Source organism: Phascolarctos cinereus, unplaced genomic scaffold, assembly GCF_003287225.1.
Source record: "Phascolarctos cinereus isolate Bilbo 61053 unplaced genomic scaffold, phaCin_HiC Scaffold_4;HRSCAF=312, whole genome shotgun sequence".
Taxonomy (NCBI): domain Eukaryota; kingdom Metazoa; phylum Chordata; class Mammalia; order Diprotodontia; family Phascolarctidae; genus Phascolarctos; species Phascolarctos cinereus.
In genome coordinates this window covers 36,672,201-36,694,706 of record NW_027555847.1, presented here as the reverse complement: position 1 = coordinate 36,694,706, position 22,506 = coordinate 36,672,201, and the positions used below count along the sequence as shown (strand labels likewise).

General features: G+C 39.1%; 1 protein-coding gene across 3 annotated transcripts in view; it reads left to right on the top strand.

Annotated features, from left to right (window-relative positions):
* Window positions 1–22,506, top strand: part of LOC110222522 (uncharacterized) — a 103,144-nt gene that overhangs the window by 4,434 nt on the left and 76,204 nt on the right. The gene's annotated exons all lie outside the window — the stretch shown is intronic.

Genomic DNA, 22,506 nt, shown 5'->3' with positions numbered 1-22,506 from the left:
CTATTGCATTTGAGTATTTCTATGCTTTTGAAATCTACTTTGAAGAATTAGAGGTGAGCTCATATTCCCTCCCAGGTATCCTGTTAGGATTTAATTTCTTTCGACTGCCATTGAAATAAGCCTGCATATCTCAAAAACCCACACTCACACAGTACATGCTGTATTCATTATAGAAAGATCCAAAACGTGTAGACCATATATACTTTACATTTAGTGATTCGTATTCTCGATAATTGCTATTGAACAGGGAAGCTGAATAAGTAAAGCATCAATGACATTTAGGACATTATAATTCTGGGAGTACGGGTAACACCTCTTTCGGATGGGGATGGCCTTCTGGAAATATTTTTTTCCATTGTGGTGGCCAGTTTTTGTTGAACCTTTTAATCAGAGTTTAAAAAGGAGATGGAAACTCTTCAGCCATTCACTGCCATGTGGTAGGATATATAACTGAGAAAGAAGAATACCTGATTTTTTTCATTGTTAGTGAGAGAAATGTTATATGACTTTTTTTCCCCCTTCCACTGGAGTTGTAGTTCTCAGAGTAGACCTAGTCATATTTTTTTTAAGTTTAGGACAAGAAGAATGGATTCTTGGTCACACACAAAAAATTAGAATTTATATTCTCCTCCCCCCATCCCCATTCCCTTTATTTGAGCGATCTCATAATTACACAGCATTAAAAACACACACACACACACACACACACACACACACAACACACACACAAGCCCACTCAACTAGTTACCATTCACAAGGTGTCGGCTAAACTCTCATTGAAAAAAAAAAGGTATTGTAGCTTTAACATCTTGCCTTGGTAGCATTCTTTCTTCTTAGTCTGTGGATTAGTCATTGTATGAGAAAGAGAAAAAAAAATCACTTTTTTTTTGGGGGGGGAGAACGTAAAGTAAACAGCCTTCAACAAGTGAACCTTGACAACCCAGATTAAGGAAGGCAGTGGAGATCAAACAAAGCTGCTGCTGGGCCGTTGTCAGGGGCGGCCTCAGGGAAAGCTCTGTACTGTGCCATTAGGCAGCCAGACTCTATGTTCACTTATGCAGAAATGGACCATTGCAAATGCTGATCTTTGTTGGGCAACTGAAGGTTAACTTGGAGAGAAAGATCTATAGTCTCTTCAGTTGTTATTTTTATTTCTTTAGCTTTCTTAGTGGCTAAACAAGTTAATTTTTAAAATGGCCTAGGGCTCTGGCAATCTGAACTCCACCCAGAAATAATAGCAAAAGTAGGTCTTTGCATTCTGATATGAGCTGAGCTACTCAGAACCACATAGTGGAATTCTTGTCGTTCACCAAAATTACACTCCCCAATTAGAGTTTACTAAAATTCTCTCATCTCCAGTCTGAAAAAAGATCTGTATTGTTAGGGAAGGGGTGGGGTATTTGATGTGGCAGAGTAAAACTGATGTTCAACAGAAACATTTCATGCTGAAACAGTTTGGGGTTGGTCAGTTCTTGATTTTTTGTTTTAAAAGGCAAAGCAAAAATTTCAAAAAAATACCATATTGACTTCTCAGCATGTCATTAAGCATGGCCACTTTGCAACTTTTATTCAAATTCTTTGAAACTTGTCTTTGCTTGTAGCCAAGGAAATGTAATTGCCTTACATTTTTAAAGGAAGTGGTAACAGGAATTACTGTAGCATTTTGTTTTCACAGGTTTGGCAAAACATAATGCAAAAAAGCTCCAGCAATTTAAATTGACAACATAAGATTTATATTGTTTTATTTTACTGGGCACTTAATTTTTTTTTTGCATTTATTTTCAGTCCTGCAACGTAAACTCTTTTATTTATCTCTTCTTGCAATAAACCATCCTAAAATTAAATAAAATGTCATTTTCAGTTAACTCAACCAAATACCATGTTAAATAGGAAACAAGATAAGTAAATTCCTATAGAATTAAAAAAAAACACCTTGTCATTTAGGTGTTATACTTTTAATTAGCAGCACAGAGCACACAATGAGCACTTTATGTTGTTGTTGGGTTTTTTTTTATAAGCCAGTCTCACAACCATCAGGAACAACCTATTGCAAAGTCTGTAGCTTTTTATTGCATACACCTTTTATTGTATAATTAAGAATGTGTGTTAAACATAGCATGCATGCTATTAAGCCATTTGGTGTAATATGTAATGTTTTTTAAAAGCTATAAACTTGTTCTAGTTAAATCATTTGTATCTACAATAGCAAAAAGTCACCTTAGTTAATATTGGGCCTGTCAGGCCTACTTTCCTGGGTAACTTTTCTTTCACCCCTTCTGTGAAAAATCTTTACCCTAAACGTGTAAATTATGTATTCTTGTGGTGGATTGGAGGATAGGCTTGTTTTCAGTATATGTTGGAATTAGCAGTACAACTTTGATATTTCAGAAATAAGTAAGCATTTATGCAGGGGTGTATCCTGTGAAATTGAGTGAATAGTGAAGGGGAAATAGAACAAAGAGGCCAACTTTTTATTGAACTCAGTTACCTTTTTATGAAGAGTCTAATTGTTGCAGTAATTTTGTTTCTACTTTTACTCAGGAAAGACCGAAGTGATTTTTGAAAGGTTACTCACCATAAGGAAGTGTGTATGTGTACAGAAAATGTGTGTTAAGATGTGGATTACATTTTAGTGAGTACCTCAGAATATTTACAGGACATGATAATAGTTCTGTCTTTTAAAAACAATTTTGGACATATGCTCATAAAATTTAAATAGATTATAGAATGTCAGAAAATAGTATAAATTTTGTTTATGATTCAGTTACTTTAAGGCACTTACATTAAAGCAGCTCATTTAACCCTGGGCCTGACTAGCATTAAGTGGTAGAGGGGGCTTCTAAGGAGCCCCTATTGCCCTTTGCTCTCCCGATAATCTTAAATTACTACAACTTAATTGCAACTTCAAGGCACTCAGCTCAACATGTTTTTATATGACTGAGAAAGGGTATACAAGGCAGAACTAGATTTGCACAGGTGGTAGGGTTTGTTTGTGTTTTTGTTGTTTTTTTTTTAAATAGTTTTTGCTTAGGCCTTTTTTCTTACCTTCACATCTTGTCAGGTGTAATAGCTTCATTTGTAGAACTCATTCAGAATAAATAACATCTTTAATGGGTGAACATGAGGTGTTGTTTCTTGATATCTGATGCAAATAGTTCGCATTTTTAGAAGACCCTCAAGTAAAGGTTTGCATGATATATTAAAACTATGCCTGGGTAGAGAATGGAGGTATAGATTTTATCATTGTATGTTACCAAATTTCTTTTGTCTTTTGAGGGGAAAGGAGTTTTCTTTTTCTTTTTTTTAAAATTATTGTAAGTAGTTAGCCAAGGAGAAATAACCTTCAGACTGTGAATGAAAGGAAGAAGCCCAGGCGGCATTGGGTTTGGCCCGTGGAGAAACGAAGTCAGGCATCCATCCTACTTGTGAGTAATCAATGCAGTGACTTCCAGATCTCCTCATACTGTACATTTTTCACTGCAAGGGACCATTTAAGGCAGAAATGGCCCTTATATTCCAAATTAAAGGACCTGACTTGGTTAAAGTTATAATGGACTGAGAGGAGAAAGAGGCTGCCAAATTCATGGACACCAGCCTTTTGACTGAAATAGCCAGTTGCTTTCACATGAGCTGAATGACTCTGGAGTTTGTTACAGTATCTCTGAGGATATGTTGCAATGGTGTGGTAATGGGTAGCCAACAGAAAAGAAGAGTATTTTGAAGAAAGGTATGGCCTCTTTGATTTCAAGAAAATGTTGCAGTTTGGGGGTCTATTGCTAATGTCCTTCTGCTAAATTTGGGTTGGGATGGGCTGAGATGTGGCCATTGGCTGTTCTCTGGGAGGGCACAGTGGAAGGGAGCTAGCTGTACAGTAATCGGGGAGAAAGAGTTTTCCAGGCTTGTTTATTCTGTCAGTAAGTTGTTTATGATTAGCAACACGGTCAGTTGTGGGAAGGGCATTTTTAGTGATTGCTTTTTAGAAACCAAATTCCTATTGACAGGGTTTGGCTGGAACCTATTATTTTCCTCTATTATTTCACCCGATCAGAAGCTTTGCTAAGCGGCTTGGGGAGGAGAGTCTCTACACAGCTTGTTTTTCAGTTCTGATTCCCCAGATACCAATTTTTACCATATGCACGGCCTTGCTTACAACAGGTGTGTGCATGGCCCTCTTGAACAATGTGGACAGTTATTTTTATGAACCCTTAACTGAGAAAATATTTTCTGCACGGATCACATAAGGGAAGGAGTTGGGGTGGGGTGGGGGTGAAGGAAGAACAGATTGAGCAGATATGATACCTGTTCAGGTATAAATCATTTTTGCCTCATGGCCTTCTGTGTTCTGCTTTTTAAAAGAAGTCTCCATTTAGTGCCTTGAAATGGCAATTAAGTTGTAGTAATTTAAGATTATTGGGAGAGTGCAAAGGGCATTAGAAGCTCTTTGGAAGTCTCCTCTCCACATTTAATTCAACTCAGTCATGGGGTTAAAGGAGTTGCTTCAGTGGGAGTACTTAAAGTGACTAAATCGTAAACAAAATTTATATTATATTCTGATAGGTAATAATCTATTTAAATTATATTAAAGTATCTGTACAAAAATCCAAGACAGAAATACTGTCAGTCTCTACAGGGCATCTGTACAGGGATATCTGGACAGACCTGCCAAAATGGAACCCATGTCATGAGATATTTGCGTATGTCTGGTGTGTAACATAGTATCTTTATAATTGTGTGTGTGTGTGTGTGTGTGTGTGTATATATATATACATACACACATATAAATATAATTTATAATTGTAAAAGCCAATATGTCTCTCTAAATAGTGTTTTTAGTAGGATCAGTCTCAAACTAGTATTAGTAATTATAAAACTATACTCAAGTGATTTGTTTATTATTACCTACTTCGACCATACAATATAATTCAAAGCTATTTCAAGTGCTTATTTCCTTTGTCATTGGCTCTGCAAAGCTCCCAGATCAAATAGGTGGCTACAAGAGATGGTTCTTTCACCAGGACGTGTTCTAGTCTTTTCTACCTTCCCAGTTTGAAAGTAGTCCATACTAATGCCTTATAGGACAACTTTTCTGTCATAAAGTGGATCTGGGGATAACATTATATCCCCCCAACCCCCAGTTAAATTGAATACACCAGGATATTAAATGATACTTAAAGCACCAAATTAGTAAAAAAGATTCCTAAGATGTCTTTACCCCCCTTAGCTCAGCTGTTGACTCATTTGTGACTCTTGGCAAATCATTAACCTCCCATGTACCAGTTTTCCATTCTGTAAACTAGGGGTAGAATTGTTCTTTAAGATTGCTAATTAAAAAGCCCCAAAGTAGTGGTATTCTTCACATTTTAAGGGTTTTCAGGAGACTGGCAGGGCATTGCTGGCATCTCTTTGGAGAGAGTGCCGAGTGAGCTGCAGCCTCTCACATTTCTTCACTGAGTTAGTGATGCTGTCTCACAGGAGCCGCTTCCCTTTCTAGAGATAGTCAGTACGTTGATTCAGGCCGAGGTTATGGGGAAAGAGATATTCATTTGCATAGCTGATTCCAAAAAATCAGAGGGGTTGAACCATCTGTTTAGACCTCCATTTTGATGGAGTAGTAGCCTAAAGCGTTGCTTGGGAAAAGGTGAATTTTGGAAAGGAATAAGGCCTCTTTTCAGGGTCAAAGAAGGGAGGAAATTGAGATACTTGGTGTTTTCGACTAGAGAAGCAAAGCAGAACAAAAAGGTGTCACAGTTCAACAAGATGGTTGGCACAAGTAAAAGCATTGTTAGTTTTCCCTTAGCATCCAGACATTTCCTTTCATATTGTATTGTGGTTTCATCCATGTTTCCCAATGAGTGTTGTCAGGTTGTAGCTAGCAATTAGTGTCAAATGGCTTTCCTTGGGCTCTCTGACACTTTTTCTTCTGAGTATTCCATCTCACTTTCTTAATCAGAACTGTTTATTCATTAATTAGTAGATTAACCATGTTAGCACATCAGTAAACTAAAGTAGTCAGATTTCCCAGGGCATCTTGGGAAATTCTGTAGTTTTATGTGACTGGACATGCAGCATTATTGATTTAGAAAGCTTAGCCAATGGTGCCAAAGTGTTTTTAAGAGATATAAATAGAGAAAGCAGGGTAGCAAGAAGAATGCATCTAAAAAGATTATGTGATAAAGGAAGATAAAATGCTAAGGAGGTTTGTTTAAATATTCAGGACTTCAGCTAAAGATCTAACCACTAAGATCAAAAGAGTTATTTAAATAAAAATTGTACAGACATAGTTTTCCTCTGCATTAGTAACATGCCTTTTGAAGTTATCCAGCAGAAATGTGTTTGTCCAAAATGTCCTATTTTTCATCTTGAATTACTACTTTGACTTGGAGTATTTTTTGACTTGAAGTTAGAAAACATTTCCATTTTAATAACTTTTCAATTAACTTGGTGTCATTTTCATGTGATATACAAATGTGTATTTTTCAGTCATAAATTCAACAGGCATTTATTAATCACCTACTGTGTGACAGGTGCTGTTATTACTGTGTGCAGTTCATTTGCCTCTACAGTGTGCTACACATCTGCCTTCTTGTTTCTGTACAGTTTTCCAAGCACTTTGTTTTTCCATAGCATAGTTGATATCAAACAAACCCAAAGAAAACAAAATAAACCAGAGGATCTTTGGGAAAATGGCAGAACACTTTACTACCCTAATGGTGAATAAAGGCTTTTCTGTAAAAATGAAAAATGGAAATGATTGGAAAAACAGAAGATGCAATATGAGAGGAAAAGTAGTATTAATGTCACTGGTTAATGAAACACACAGCATAATGTTAAATCATTACTCTCTTGTTTGTTGAAAGGATGTTAATCATTTCATTAAGAAGGGTTAAGTAATTAACTATATGTCTTTAGGGAAGTAGTGACAGACATCTTTTAGTGATTTATTATTGAAATGTTAAAATAGAAAGTTTACCCCTTTTTAACTTTACAAGGGTTGCTAGCCAGCTAAACCCTGTGAGACCAGAGATGTGCCTCTCACACAAGCACTTAGTGCACGCAGGACAAAATGCTTTTTAGAGAGAAAGGGCTTTGCAGCAGGCAGGCAGCCCCGGGCTGCCTGAGTTTTCTCCTGGTGCCTCCTCTAGGCATGTTGTTGCAGCCCTCGTGTGATGAATGCTTTCTGTGGGCTTAGGAAGGGTTCATCTTGTTTTCTAAATAATGGCTTTTGTTGCAGTATGATGCTTGTTGACAGTAAACCAGGAGCATTAACTTGGGTAAGCTTACAACAAATTCTTTTACTTGTAGAAGCAGGTTATCTTCCTTTGCTCATTAGATTGTCAAATCAGCCAGCCCTTTTGTTTCTCTCCATACCGAAGGTATAGTACAGTGCCTCAGGTACCGATGCCTGGAGAGTGAGACAGAAAATTCACACAGTGGGCACCCCCCCTCAACTTAATCACACATAAGTTATTAAGCTGTTCATATGAACTGATTTCCTTCCTCCCCTAAAAAAAAAAATCAAGGACTACATGAAACATTCCTCCCCTGCAAAAGGGACTTAATGGTTGATGTCAAAAAGATGTGTTATTTTCTTTCATAAATTACTGATTAGCAAAACAGGAGCTATATAGACCACTTAGTTCAACCTCCTGTTTTACATTTAAGGAAACTAAGGCTGATAGAGCTCTAATTCTTCTAAATCCAAGGCTAGTGTACTTTCCCCTAACAAATAGTAAAAATAATCATTTCTGCATTAAAAATGAATTTCACATAAAAGGTTGATCATATCTTAACAGACATTGATTTATTAATATATTGGGAATAAATTTCTGCTATTATTTGTTGCAACAGTGACTTTTTCTTAGCTAATAAAATATAGAATATTATATGTATACACCTTAACCTTCAAGTTTAATGCAGCCTTTCTGGGGAGAGGCAGTATGGTGTGGTGTGGTGGGAAGAATACTGGATTAATATCAAAGGTCCTGGCTTCAAATTCAGACTCTGGTACTGTGACCTTGGGCAGATTATTTCTTTGAGCCTTCCTTTCTTCATGTGTTAAATAAGGAATGGGTTTACACTGATGGGCTTGGAGAAACCTTTAAGGTCCATAAGCTGTGATCAGTAATGTAAAGCGGTTAGACTGGAGGGGACCTCTAAGGTACCATGGAACTTTGACAATCAATAAATCTCTTAAGAAATTCTTCAGATAATTTATTTCTTCTAAGAACTATGTGCATATGTGTGTGTGTTGAAGCTATGAATTTTATATACATTCATATATACATATACATGTATATACATACACATATATGTTTCAAAATAATTTTGCTTTTTTAAAGAATAAATGGCAGAGTATGATGAATTTAGGGTGTGGGTTTAAAATGCATGCATACTTCTTTATTTTTACGTAGTAATTGCTTCAGAAAGAATTTTTTTTTTAAATGAGAGAGTTGTCAGGATTATGAAGTTTTTGTAAAAATAAAAATCCTAAGGCCAATTTCTTATAATAACCCCCCCCCACCAAATCAAGTAAATCATTTATTGAAAGGCTGTTTTCTTAACGCCTTTTAAAACTGTAGCCTTGGTCTTACCAATTATCAAAGCAATGGATTTGCTAGAGCATTGGGCAGCAGTAGTTTGAGTAAGACATTGTAAGACGTTCCATCTCTCCATTCTGGACATTTTCACTGGCTAGCTTCCCCATGTTTGGATTTCTCTCTCCCTCCTCATTTCTGTCTCCTGGCTTCTGTGACTTTATTCAGTTGTTACTGTACAAGAACCCTTTCCTGATTGCCCTGAATGTTAGTACCTTCCCTCTATTAATTAGCTCCAGTTTATCCTCTGTGTGGCTTGTTTGTACATACTTGTTTTCATGTTGTGTCCCTATCAGACCCTGAGCTCTTGGACATCAGAGGCTGCCTTTCTTTGTATCACCAGCATTTAGCACAGTGCCTGACACATAGTAGGTGATTTAATGCTTGTTGACTGACTGACTGACTTGGGAAAGTACTTTATTTTTGCACGTGAATTCATGCTATAGTATAACATCTTATTTAATATAGGGATTTACTTATGGGCATTTCAAGGGTTGGCATCTATACAGTAAAATATATATTATATATAATATATGCATGTATATATCTTTCTATATTAATAGATACACATAGATATAAATGGGAAGATATTTTAAAAATCGTATATGTCAAACTCAAGCTCTGTTATCAAACTTGCTGCATAAGCCCGAGTTTATGCACTGTGATAATGCTAATGACTTAGGGAATCAATGATGCATGACTGCAGGAAATCAGTGGTATAATCAGAGAAAGTTATCAGTTTTTTTGTCATTAAACATTAGTGATAAATAATACACTGTTCATTTTTAGCAGATAGAACATATTTAATTCTGATGTACAGAGTTTCAATTTAGTAAGGTTCATTGCTGAATAAAATGATAATCTTTTATAAGTTAAAAGAAAAGATGAAAATGTATTTGTGTCAGTATGGGTTACTCACTCTAGCCATCTAGGAATGTTGCTCTTGACCAGTTGCTGATTAGTGGTAAAGTTTTTTGGTGTTTTTTTTCCCCAAACCAAATAAGTTGGTTATTTGTATTGATATTTTATTAGAAGGATCAACTAACAAAGAGAATACATTATCATAGTCCTTCCAGAAGAACTAAGGTAGAACGTGCTTCTCTGAAACATGTACAAACAATATAGATTGAAACAGAAAATCTTGTAATTAAAAAACAAATTCAGTGTCAGTCAGTTGACAAACATTTATCGAGCACCAGAAACTGTCAAGTTCTGGAGTGTATTGTTTTAACCAGGGGTATTAAATCAGACAAAGCAAAAAAAAAGTTTGTTTTTTAAATCACAATAACAGCCAAGTAATTACTTGATTATTTTTCTTTTTAATTTTGGTTCTTGTAGCCCAGTCACTCACTCGTAGTATCATCTGGGGAAAGGTGTTTAAAACTCATGGGGTTTGAGTGACCAGATCTGTAAAAATAGTGTTCGGGGAGGAAAATCTCTAGATTGTCTCTAAATGTTCTTCTGGCTATAACGTTTCATGAGTCTGTGACTTTGTAAATTAGCAGAAGTTATATTTGGTGCTGGTTTATTACACTGAAATATTTGGTCTTATGTATCTTTGTCTCCAAAATTTTGAAAACATAAAGACCGTAATAGAGGGTCACGTTGCTCCTTCTCCAAGATGTCCATCTAAGGGTAGACCAGAAAGCTCTGCCTCTGCATTGAAGGATGGAAGAGCAAAGTGAAGGGCTGTTTTTTAAGTTTTAAATGACATAGGGAAAGGTGTGACTGAAGCCAGAATGAAGACTTCCAGGCTTTGGGAAACTGATTCCTAGGAAAATGAAAGTGAAGCACCCCTGCTGCCTTCAGTTTGCCATTCCCTTTTTCCTTCTGTAGTTCTCTCATCCATGCAGATTGTGGTCAGAGGGCTGACTCTGGAGTTGGGAAGATCTGGGTTCAGATTCCGCTCTGTCACTCACCAACTCTATTGCCATGAACAGATCACTTAAAAGTGAACATTTATATAAGGTTTTAATGTTTGCAGAACACTTGATTGTCTCATTTCATTTTCCAGTGCCCCATCTGAGCCTTCTTTCTCCTTCTACCACATAGGGTCACCATGAGATTCAAATGAGACTATGTATGGAAAGCAATTTGCAAACTTCAGAGTGCTAGGAAAATGTCAGCTATCTCTTTATGCCAGTTATGAGCAGTAACCAATCTTGCTGTGTCAGTATTGGACCTTACTTTAGCAGATTTGGCAAATTGGATCAAACCTAGTGATTTCGGCAGAAGTTCCCTGGGGGCTAAGATGAAGCTAACTCTCTCTCTCTCTCTCTCTCTCTCTCTCTCTCTCTCTCTCTCTCTCTCTCTCTCTCTCTCTCTCTCTCTGTCTCTCTCTCCTCTTTCTCTCTGTCTCCATCTCTCTCTCTGTCTCTCTCTTTCTCTCTGTCTCCATCTCTCTCTCTCCCTCTTTCTCTCTGTCTCTCTCTGTCTCTGTGTGTGTGTGTCTCTCTCTCTCTTTCCCTCTTTTCCTCTCTCCCTCCCTCCCTCTCTCTCCCTCTCCTTCTCCATGTGTTCTATGCCGAGATTTGCACTTGGTTTCCCTATAGTGTTGCCCATAGAGTGCTCTCTTCTCCAGTGGCCTCCTTGTGCCGAGATGATAGTATGAGGAACATCTGTGTCTTCCTCTTTCAGTATACCTGGACAAGTTGGAAATACAGGGTTGATCTTGTTCACTGACCACGTGAGCTGCAACTCTCCAGAAGGTGAAAAACCAAAACAAGGGCTTGTGAAGAGGTTCATGGCCAAGGTTGGTGGAGACAGGGAGCTGGAGTGGCAGCTTTCAGTGAGCTCTTAGGGAATCCTTCTGTACCCCTCTTCTTCAGGTCTTAAGGAGTGAAAGTCTGGAAATGGGAATGGGCTCCTCTGCAATATAGTCTGTTTACTGGACAAGGAGTAAACAGAGATTGCCACATCCTTGTTTGCCAGATTTTCCAGCGCTATATGCATGCATTTATCAATTTCCCGTTGTCTCTCACACTTCAAGAACTTCTGCCCTGCTGCAGAAGCTTGTGTCTTTAAAAAATAAATAAATAAAAAACTCCCCAGCAAGTTAGCTTCTTGCAAGGCTCAGCTGATCTCTCATCTGTCATGAGAAGCATGCTTTCCTGATGTCCCTCCAGTGTCGGTTGTCTCCTTTTATTGCGTCCTCCCCAAAGTTTTATCTCATTTATCTATATGTTGTATTATTTCAGGAGAGTGTAAGGCCTGCGAGTGTAAGGACTATTTTTCATTTTTTCTTGCTATGCTCAGCACCTAGTAGGTACTTACTAAATATTCATTGGAATTAAAAGCTGCTGCTATGCTTAGCAACACCAGAACTGGACAGAAGTAGGTGGCAGAGATCATGGAGATCCTTCCAGGCCAGGACCACCTTATTTATTTACTTTTTTATTTTTTCGAGGCAATTAGGATTAAGTGACTCACCTAGCATCACAGAGCTGGTAAGTGTCTAAGACTGGATTTGAACTCAGGTCCTCCTGGCTCCAGGGCTGGTACTCTATCCACTGTACCACCTAGCTACCCCGAGACCTTCTTTTTAGAAATGGGGTGGTGTGGGCCCAGAGAGTCACAATGCCTCCATCATCTTCTCACAGGTGAAGTGAGGGCAGTGCTGGAGACACCTGCCCTTGCCTTCTGCCTCCAAGTCTGTACTCCCATCACATTACCATATTGCCTCCTGAGCTAGTGGTTTATCAAGGCTGAAGCAAAGGAACAAAAATATACCCCAGAACTACTGAAGAGGGCACTGAAAGTTCATACTCCTCACCAGCTTAGTCTCTGCTTTTGACTCATTTCTCTGCATTCCATTTTTGGTCCTTCGTGTATGCGTCCTTAGCCTAGATCTGCTCCTTCCCTCTCTCTTTGACTTTGGGCAAGTCACTTACCATCATCTCTGTGCTTATTTCCCTGTGTATAAAATGAGAGGCTTGTACCAATGACCTTTGAGGTCCCTTCCAGATAAGAGGCAGTGTTGAGCCCTGGCCTTGATGACTGTAACACCTCTCAATTCCAATGCTGCCTGCCTGTTTTCACAGCCTTCCTAGTTCTGGGCTAGCTGAAGGCTCTGAGGGGCTGCCTAGGACACGTGGTGGCAGGAATTTAAGGTGTTTGCATGGCCCTGAGGTGGAGGGATTAGCAAGGAGAGGAGTTTTGGTGAATTCTGTATAAACTAGGGTCAAGAAGAGAATATAGACCCCATGCATGGACTGTTTATTTTTTTGTGGGCTCTTGTCTTCCTGGCTCCGTTCACCTAGAAGGGGATCTAGAGAACTGTGCCTGGCAGCGTATCTCTGCTTTCAGTGTTTGTGGTATATACTTAGTCAAGCTTCTTGTTTTTTTAAATGATGTGACTTATTGCCTCAGTCTCTACATATCTTGTAATCAATCCCACACCTGACCTAAAACATGACCTCAGACACTTGGTAGCTGTGTGTGTCCCTGGGCAAGTCACCTAACATCCTGTGATTTGGTCATAATTTTCATAGTTATTTGCATATCGTAAGTCTCTTTGGAAGGTACTGTAGCAGATAGAGTGCTGGGCCTGGAGTCAGGAAGACTCACCTTTCTGAGTTTAATTTGGCCTCAAACACTTTGGTATCTTATGACCCTGGGCAAGTCACTTAACCCTGTTTGCCTTAGTTTCCTTACCTGTAAAATGAGTCAGAGAAGGAAATGACAAAGCACTCCAATATCTTTGCCAAGAAAACCCCAAGTGAGATCATGGAGAGTTGGACAGGACTGAAATGACCAAACAAGAAATGCCTCAGGCAGTTTTGTGAAGGTTGCATTAGAAAAGAGGGTGCATGGAAGCAGGGAGATTAACTGGCATAGAGATTTAGGCAAGAGATGGTGAGGGCCCCATGATAAAGAGGTTGGATGTTTAAATGGAAAGAGGACAAAGAATGTTTAGTAGGTGGAATTGAAAAGATGTAGTAACTGCTTAGCTGGGGGTGGGGATGGTAGTTGGAGAAAGAAAATGGTTTGGATGATTCTGAGGTTATCGAGTCCAGGATGAGGTGCAAAGATGGCGGTGGCACCTTCAGTGTATGCCTGGGGATTGGTCTCCCTCTGCTCACTTTCCCCCCTAGGACTGTGACAGTCTCAGAATTATAAACCTTGAACCTACATCATGACCGGTCTTCTGGCCCAGGTTCTGAGAACACATTAAGGTGACATTTTCAGAGATCTACTGTGGCGCGAATTCCTTTCTCTTGGCCAAATCCCTCACCTTATCCCCTCCTTTTTTTTTTTTTTAGTGAGGCAGTTGGGGTTAAGTTACTTGCCCACAGTCACACAGCTAGGAAGTATTGTGTCTGAGGTCGGATTTGAACTCAGGTCCTCCCGACTCCAGGGCCGGTGCTCCATCCACTGCGCCACCTAGCTGCCCCCTCAGTGATTTCTTCTACAGGTTGAATTCATCTGTGGCTCCCAAAGAAACTTACTGTAAGGTGTAGCATGTTTTGGTTCAGAGCAAGGCTTCTTAACCTGGAGTCTATAGATAGATTGGGAACATGTCTAGGAACTTGGATGGGGAAAAAAATAATCCATCTTTATTTACTAACTTGCAATTGAAATTTATCTTTTCCTTCAATTCTGAATATAGGCAACAAATACTATTCTAAGAAGGGTCCATAAGTTTTTTTGGACTGTCACATAGGCCAGTGGCACAGACACAGACACAGCCATTAAGACCCAACACCCTGCTAACTCCTTCCTGGTCAAGAGAAAGAAATAGGTTTTGATTGAGAGGAGGAAGCTTTTGCCTTCTTCATAACTTGAGCATTGGTTTGGGAGATCTTGACTAGGCAGACCTTACTTTGTGCAAAAGGTTCTTAAATTTTTTCTAATGTCAGAAGTTGAAAGGAAAGATTTATTCATTTACCACCTGGTGTCAGCTTAACCTAACTTGCAGGCCCAGGTCTTTTGAGGGGTGAACATTTTGCAAGTTGAATCTGCAAGCAAAGTGAGGGCTGGAAGGCAGGATGGTTCGGCTGGTTGGTGTGGTACAAGCAACATTGGCCTGGGAGGCTGGACACTGGGGACTTATACTATTTCTACCACTGCCCCTCTCCCATGAGACCTTGCTCCGTTTATATTTCTATGGTGCTTAAATATTTGATATTAAGGGAGACATGTACATATATGAAGAGAGGTACTGGATCTTTGATTTCGTGGTTGTAGGGAACTCCCTTTTTTTTTGATAAGGCAATTGGGATTAAGTGACTTGCCCAGGGTCACACAGCTAGTAAGTATCAATATTTGGTCTGAGGCTGGATTTGAACTCAGGTCCTCCTGACTTCAGGGCCAGTGCTTCATCTGCTGCACCACCTAGCTGCCCTGTGCTTAAATATTTGCAAGATGCTTGAAATAGATTGTTTTGGTTGACGCTTACCAGAAACTTCGCGTGGCAGACATGGCCCACCTCATCAGCTCCTCTTTGCTGGGGAAGAAGCAGAGTCTCAGAACAGTGCCACGTCTTGCTGTCTGTCACCTGCCTGGTAAATGGTGGAGCCTGGACTCCCAGCTAAGTCTTCCAGCCCCAAGTTTATGTGTTGATTCCAACACAATTCAGTTCCCATTTGTAAAGTTACGATTTGGACTCTGCCCCTCTCATGTCCCCAGATCTCCAGTTCTCTGAGCTGAGTTGGGAGGTCAGTTTAGCATTTTATCTCCCAATTTCTGAATCCTTTGTTTCTCTTGCTCCACCCTAACACCCCACAGTGGAGGAGAACTCTGCACTGGACTTAGAGGTAAAAGATGGTGAGGTTCGGATCCCAGCCCTGTCACTTAATTAGCTGAGTGCTCTTGGCTAAAATCAGTTTCCTTGTCTATAAAATTCGAATAATACTTGCACTACTTCCCTCACAGATTTCTCTTGAGTATCAAATAAGATAGACTCTGTCAAGCACTGACATGTAAACCTTTAGAAAACTTCATTTTAATGCAAGTTATTGTTACTATTCTTAGCACCTTTTAAGAATAATAGGGTAGAGTCTCCGTTACAGGAGGACATGGGCAGGAATCATAAAGGATTAGAAAATATGTACAGTCCTCTGGAGGAAGTACCCTGTTGTTGATCACAGATGCAGTGACATAATTGATCCATCAGTCAATAACTTTTTTTTTTTTTAGTGAGGCAGTTGGGGTTAAGTGACTTGCCCCGAGTCACACAGGAAGTATTATGTGTCTGAGGCCTTATTTGAACAAGGGTCCTCCTGACTCCAGGGCCGATGCTGTATCTACTGCGCCACCTAGTTGCCCCCAAGTCAATAACTCTTTTAAAAGCACCCACCATGTGCAAGGCACTGTTCCAGACACCAGGGATCTAAAGATTAAAATTAAAAAGTGCCTGTTCTCCTAGGGCTTACATTCTGTTGGACCACCAAAGCCTTATGGTTATCATTGTAGCCATCTTTCGCTCCTTTTCACTTACTAGCCAACAGTGAGGCTGCTGCTTAGGAGGTGTTACTGCTACAGTGGTTTTTAGCTTGGAGCTCATTGGGAAGTTGAATGGCTCATGGAGGTCCTGGATTGATCTGTAGGGAGTAGGAATCCTACGGCAGTCTCTGTAAGGGTCTCCAGTTCTTCCCTCCTTTTATGCAAAGATGTTGATTGTTAATCAGGTAGCTTGTGTTTGCCTTAGATCACGGATCAAAAGACAGTGTCTAATTCACAGTCCTCAGGGAGTCCCACTTCAACTGTAAAATCCACATGTGGCCTAGATAATGGCTTGGCTTAGGAACATGTAAATGTGTACCTTTGGATGGATACATTGTTAGTATAGAGCCCTGCTCCAAAGGACGCACATTGGCATGTATTGGTGTGGACAGTTTGCCTTTAATTAAATGGTGAAAGTTTAATAGTATGTAGGCATATATGTAAAACAAAACAAGAAATTTGTCATTGGAATATGTTGTAATATGTCTTGCCATGGGTCAGATGATTTTATTCTCTTCTGTAATTCCTACTAATTCCTGACACCTGAGTTGGCTTTGCAGGTGGGCAGGCCTCTTGGAAAAACATTTCCTCTTTCATCTCTAAATTACTTGGATCAGGCAAGGTGGGGAGAGAGATGAATCCTCTCTTCCAGGCCTAGTAGGCCTCCTTGTTGCCTTGACATCTTTCCCTTCTTTCCAAGGGCCTCGTTTCTCTTTTGCCCTCCCTTTCCAAGAGCCTATCCTGTATAACAGCTGGCATCAGCTGGAAGTCTTCAAGAGCTGAGCATGTTCACTTTTCCCTGTGACAAGAAGGCTCTTCCTGAGAAGCTGGTGGTAATCAGCCTTTACTTAGGTCCCTGTTCCTCATTGAAGGCTGGGGAATGAGGCACAGGGGAATGATGTGTTTATTGTGCACACTATATAAGTTGAACTTGGGACCTAGACATTTTATGTCTCAGTGGTAAGTGAGTTGAGGAAATTGAAAGCTGTGTTGCAAGTTAGATTTAGGTGCTACCACCTTGAAGACAACATTCCAGCCGGGTCCATGGGGGTGACACAAGAGGTAGTGGAAAGTAGTTGTATCTATTAAAGGGGACCCCCCTCTCCCAACTTACCTGTACAATGTTGTTATCTACCAATCCCTCCTGGCATTCACCATTTAATCAAATTGGCCTCTTGCTGTTCCATCCCTCATCTTTGTATCATTGCACTGCTTGTCCTCCATGCCTAAAATTCACTTCCACCTTATCCTTCCCTCTTAGAATTCTGTTTCCTTCAAAACTCAGCTCGTGTCTTCTTCTAGATGAAGTATTTCCTGATCTCTCCAGCTGCTAATGTCATTTCTTTGCCATTTTACCTTATATTTATTTCACATAGATTTGCTTAGGCTCATATTATCTCTTTTGATAGAATGAAAGCTCCTTGAGGGTGGGGATTGTTTGATTTTTTTTTTTGGTATTCCCAGCATCTAGCACAGTACCTGACATATAATAGGCATTAGTAGATGTTTACTGATTAATAATAAATTGATTGAGTAATTTTCTCTTGATATCTCAGGCTTCACTTCTTCACTCCACATAAAACATGAGCTTAACAGTGGACTATTTACCAAATAGACCTGGGGCTATTTTGTTTAACCACAGCCTTAGCCCATGAGCCTCTGAACAATAAACTTGGTTGGATCATCCATTAGGCTACACAAATGTTTTGTACCCAGGCTCCATTTTAGATATATTTCCTTACATAATTTATTTTGGGTTTGTTTTTAGTTTATCATGGTGTTTAGAGTCTAGGTTCTATGGGAATTGGAAAGTTAGAAAACTTAGGACAACTCACCAATAAAAAGAAGCCATCTATGAACTTCTGATCCTAGCATTTGCTACTTGAGATACCCCAGGCATTCTGTTCTGCCAAGGCAGAACATTCAACAATTCAACAGAATTGAAAGGACCTGGTTGGATAGTGAGTTCTGAAGAGGAATTGCACATTTAGGAACTGTAACCTACTGAGAAGATCACAACACGTTGGGGAGAGAGTTTTCCCTTCTGGTTAGCACATCTGTGTTTCTTGCACTTAGAGAGTAGTTTTGCCAAAATATTTAACTGTCCTGATAAAAATTTCCCAAATACACGTGGTAATTGTATATGTTTTTACAGGGTTTTCCACTCCTGTGGAATGTAAGCTCCTTGAGGGCAGGACTGCTTTGTTTTTCTTTTTGTCTGTAAAGCAGTGAGCACAGTACCTAGTATTTGCTTACATTTGAACTGAATTAAATTGAATTGAGTATGCAGTAGGTCATGTTAATTAATAAAATCACTGATCATGGTGAAGAGACCAGCTGGAAAGGGAGTGTTTTTGTTTACCACAATTCAATGTGTTAATCCACTAACATTATACACATGTGGCTTTGTTAAGTGAGTTGGTGGGAGTGGGAGAGATTGACCTCTTCTAGTTGCCACTCTTCCTTTTCTGATAATATAGAGTGGTGTGGAATTCAATGGCTCCTTATGCTTGTTCTTATTTCTGTAATAATCACTCTATGATTTGAGAGCCAGCATCACCTAATGGATATAGTGCTAACCTGGGAGTCAAGAAAACCTGAGTGCAAGCCTCGTCTCTGATATATGCTAATTGGGTGACTTCAGGAAAACCCATCACCTTCTCAGTTCCAGGAAACTTTCCAAGACAGTAACTTACCAGCCTATGGTAGTAGAGGGAATTTCTACACATGGGGTTCCAGACATCGATGGAATTAATGAATCATGGCTCTAGAGTCACCTACCTATTTATATCTATCATCTGTGTATGTATCTCTACCTATCTACACCCCCTCTCTCTATCTACCCACCTATTTACCTACATATCTATCTCTTTATCTCTCTCTCTCTCTCTATTTGTCTATGTCTAGCTATCTAGCTATTTCTAGCTATCATCTCTATTATCCCTATCTATCTTACTTTTCCATGCATGGAATTTTATGAGCACTAAAAATGCCCTACTTATAAAGTATAGGTAGATATTCTTGCTACCACCTAAGTGTCTAAGTTCTATATCTAAAGGAGGAACCAATGATTAGATTTTCTATTAGTTCAGAAAGCAAGTATCAAACTGAATTTTTATTTTCTTTAATTTCTCGACACAGGAAGAATGTGTGGCTGAGATTTATATTTAAATGGCAAATTGGCAAAAACTAAAAGAAAATCCTCTGATAAAGTTGGGAAGATGTAAATACTTGTTTTGATCTCTCAAGCAGACTGATGGCCACTTAACAGTAATTAGTCAATCAACCAAACTTTATTAAGGGCCTCCTTTTTGCCAGGCACTGGGCTAACTAGGCCTTGGATCATTTAAAAAGACTAAATCTGCAAGATTAAGGTGACCCAAACTTTTTCTTCAGCACGGCTTGGGCAGGGCCAGCTCCAGAAGACATTGGGGTTTACTGTTTCAGAAACTCAGCAAAGAGTCTGATTCCTTCTCTTTCTCCTCCCTTTCATTTTCCATACCTCAACCTTAACTCCACAGAGGATTCTGTTTTCAAGTTTACTGAAATTTAACCTTCTTTATAAATAGCTTTGTATTTTAGGTCATTTACTTATAAATATAAAAATACATTTTTAAAGATAAAGATGGCATTTGTGGCAGAGAAGCCTATTAAAAATTATAGCAACCAAATCCAGTTCTGTCTTACATGTGAAGAATGTGGGTTGTTTTCTGTTTTCACAGGTTAAAAAAATAAAACCTTCCCTATTAAATAATATAGAGAATGAAATTGGGGAATTTTTCCCGTAGTGCCAGGAGGCTCAGTAAGAGAATTATATAGTTTGAGGATTCAAGGTCTCACACAGTGTCACTTCCTAGCTGATTTTGTTCTGGGGTTTGTGATGTTTTGGTTTTGACTCTAGGCTTTTGAATAAGTATTTTAAATATGGTTTGTTGGGTGTTTTTATTGCTTATGAAAAGGGTACAGGTGCAAATATCAGGAAGTGAAACTCTAGGAGCCCCGAGGGATCCTTACTCAAATGGTGCCAAGCAGGTATAGTAGACAAGTGTTATCACCTTACTGATAATCTGGCATCCTGTGGATATTCACACGTGCCGTGTGGATTACCAAGGGTGAAGTCATACAGCAATTTGGCACCAACCTCAACTGTTCATAGGAAGGGAGACACCGAAGACAGAGATGGAGAGGAAAACTGCTTCATGTTCTTAGAGATGGCAGAAAAAGTAGTTTTCCTGCCACGTTGGGGGAAGCAAAATTACAGTAGCTCTTTTGTCTGTTCGTGTTTCACTTTGACTTTGAGGTTTGTCAGTTCTGTACTGTGAAGTCTTCCTTGATAAGGGCGTAAGCACCATGTTTCTAGGGTTAAAAGCCTGATGTTGGTGCGTGTTAGCTCTGGAATCCTGCTCCAGGAGACAGGTCTAATTTAGCTGGAAGGAAGGCAAATGCCCATAATCTGAAATTACTATATAATGGAGAATATTTGAAAATTGGAAACTTAGTGTTGGAATCCTAAGTGTAGCATGTCAGGACCGAGGAATGTAGTGTTCGAGCAGGTCTCTGATATAGTCTGATTTTGCAGCCAAATTTTGTTTAGTGCAAGCATAGACTAGTTGGAATCTTAGTTGCCAGGTTCATTCTGCATCCTTTAATATAATTTTAAAAATATTTTCTCCCCAATTAATCAAATGTGAAGATAATAAATATAGACACACACACACACACACACACACAGGAGGGGGGGAGGGAGGAAGAGAGAGAGAGAAGGAGAGAGAGAGAGAGAGAGAGAGAGAGAGAGAGAGAGAGAGAGAGGAGAGAGAGAGGGAGAGAGAGAGGAGAGAGAGAGAGAGAAGGAGAGAGAGAGAGAGAGAGAGAGAGAGAGAGAGAAGGAGAGAGAGAGAGAGAGAGGGAGAGAGAGAGAGAGAGAGAGAGAGAGAGAGAGAGAGAGAGAGAGAGAGAGAGAGAGAGAGAAGGAAGTAAGTGCATTTTCTCATTTGGTCTTTGGAGACAAACTTGGTTGTTATGATTTTAGAGCATTCAGTACATATCGTTTTTTTGGTTATACTTACTTCACACTGAATCAGTTCTTATAAGTCTTCCCCTACTTCTCTGTACTGTGATATTACACCACATTCATGCACAACATCTTTTTCAGTCGTTCCTTTATTGATGGGCATATGTTTGGTTTCCAGGTCTTTGTTGTAACAAAAATGCTCCAATGAACACTTTGATTTATTTGGGGCCTTTTCTCTCTGTCTCTGATATCTTTATGTATGCATTCCTAACAGTGAGGTCTGTGGGTTCAAAGGAGTATATACAGTTTAGTCACTTTCTTAGCATAATTCTAAATTATTTTCTTCTTTTAAAATAATTACTTTTTTTTAAAATCAGCAAAAGTCTGCCTTCTCATCCTCCTTCTCGGACCCCACCAGTTGAGAACTAGAGAAAAACAAACTCTGTTACTAACAGATGTAGTCACTTAAAATAAATTTCCATATTGGCCATGCCCCCCAAAAGTATTTGTCTCATTCTATATGAAGTCTTTCATTCCCTGTCGAGAGGTAGCTAGCATGTTTCATCACCAGCCTTCTGGAATCATGGCTTGTCATTACATTGAAAAAAGTTCCTAATCCTTTCCAAGTTATTTTGCTTTCACCATATTGCTGTTAGTGTAGAAATTATTCTCCTGATCCTGTTCACTTCAGTTAGCATAAGATCACAGAAATCTTCCAAGGTTTCCCTCAAATTATCCTATTCATTATTTCTTATGACTAAGTAGTATTCTATCACATTTATCTGCTATAACTTGTTCATCTATTCCTCAATTTGTGAGTACTACATCAGATTCACATTCTTGCTACAAATATTTTTGTACATCCTTAGGGTTTGGTTTACTTAGGACTAATTCCTTTTTTAATCTACCTTCTCTCTAGTTCTCTCTACCTCATTCTCTTCTTTCCTTCCTATTTCCCTGTTAAATTAAGTCAGTCTCTCTCTCTCTCTCTCTCTCTCTCTCTCTCTCTCTCTCTCTCTCTCCTCCCCCCTCCTGTGTGTGTGTGTGTGTGTGTGTGTGTGTGTGTATGTGTGTATGTGTGCAGTCTACTTTAGTTCAGGTGAGAATGAGGTTGAATTGTAAGCTCGCCTCCTTTTTTGTATAGGTGTCTACTTGTGCATCCTAATTATGTTAAGCAGTTTCCCCTAAACTTTGTTTCCTTTCCTGAAATATATTTATTTTCCTTTCTTTTTACATTCTTCTCTTAAGATCATTAAGACACAACAAACCCACTACTAAGCCTTGTCTAATTACATTCCTTCTATACCCCTTGATGATGATAGGGTTTAGAGGAAACACACGTATCATCTCTCTGTATTAGAATGTAAGTAGTTTATCAGTCATTTCTCATTGTTCATTCATGTTTACTGTTTTATGTTTCTCTTAACTCCTGTGTTTGAACTTCAAAGTTTCTATGCA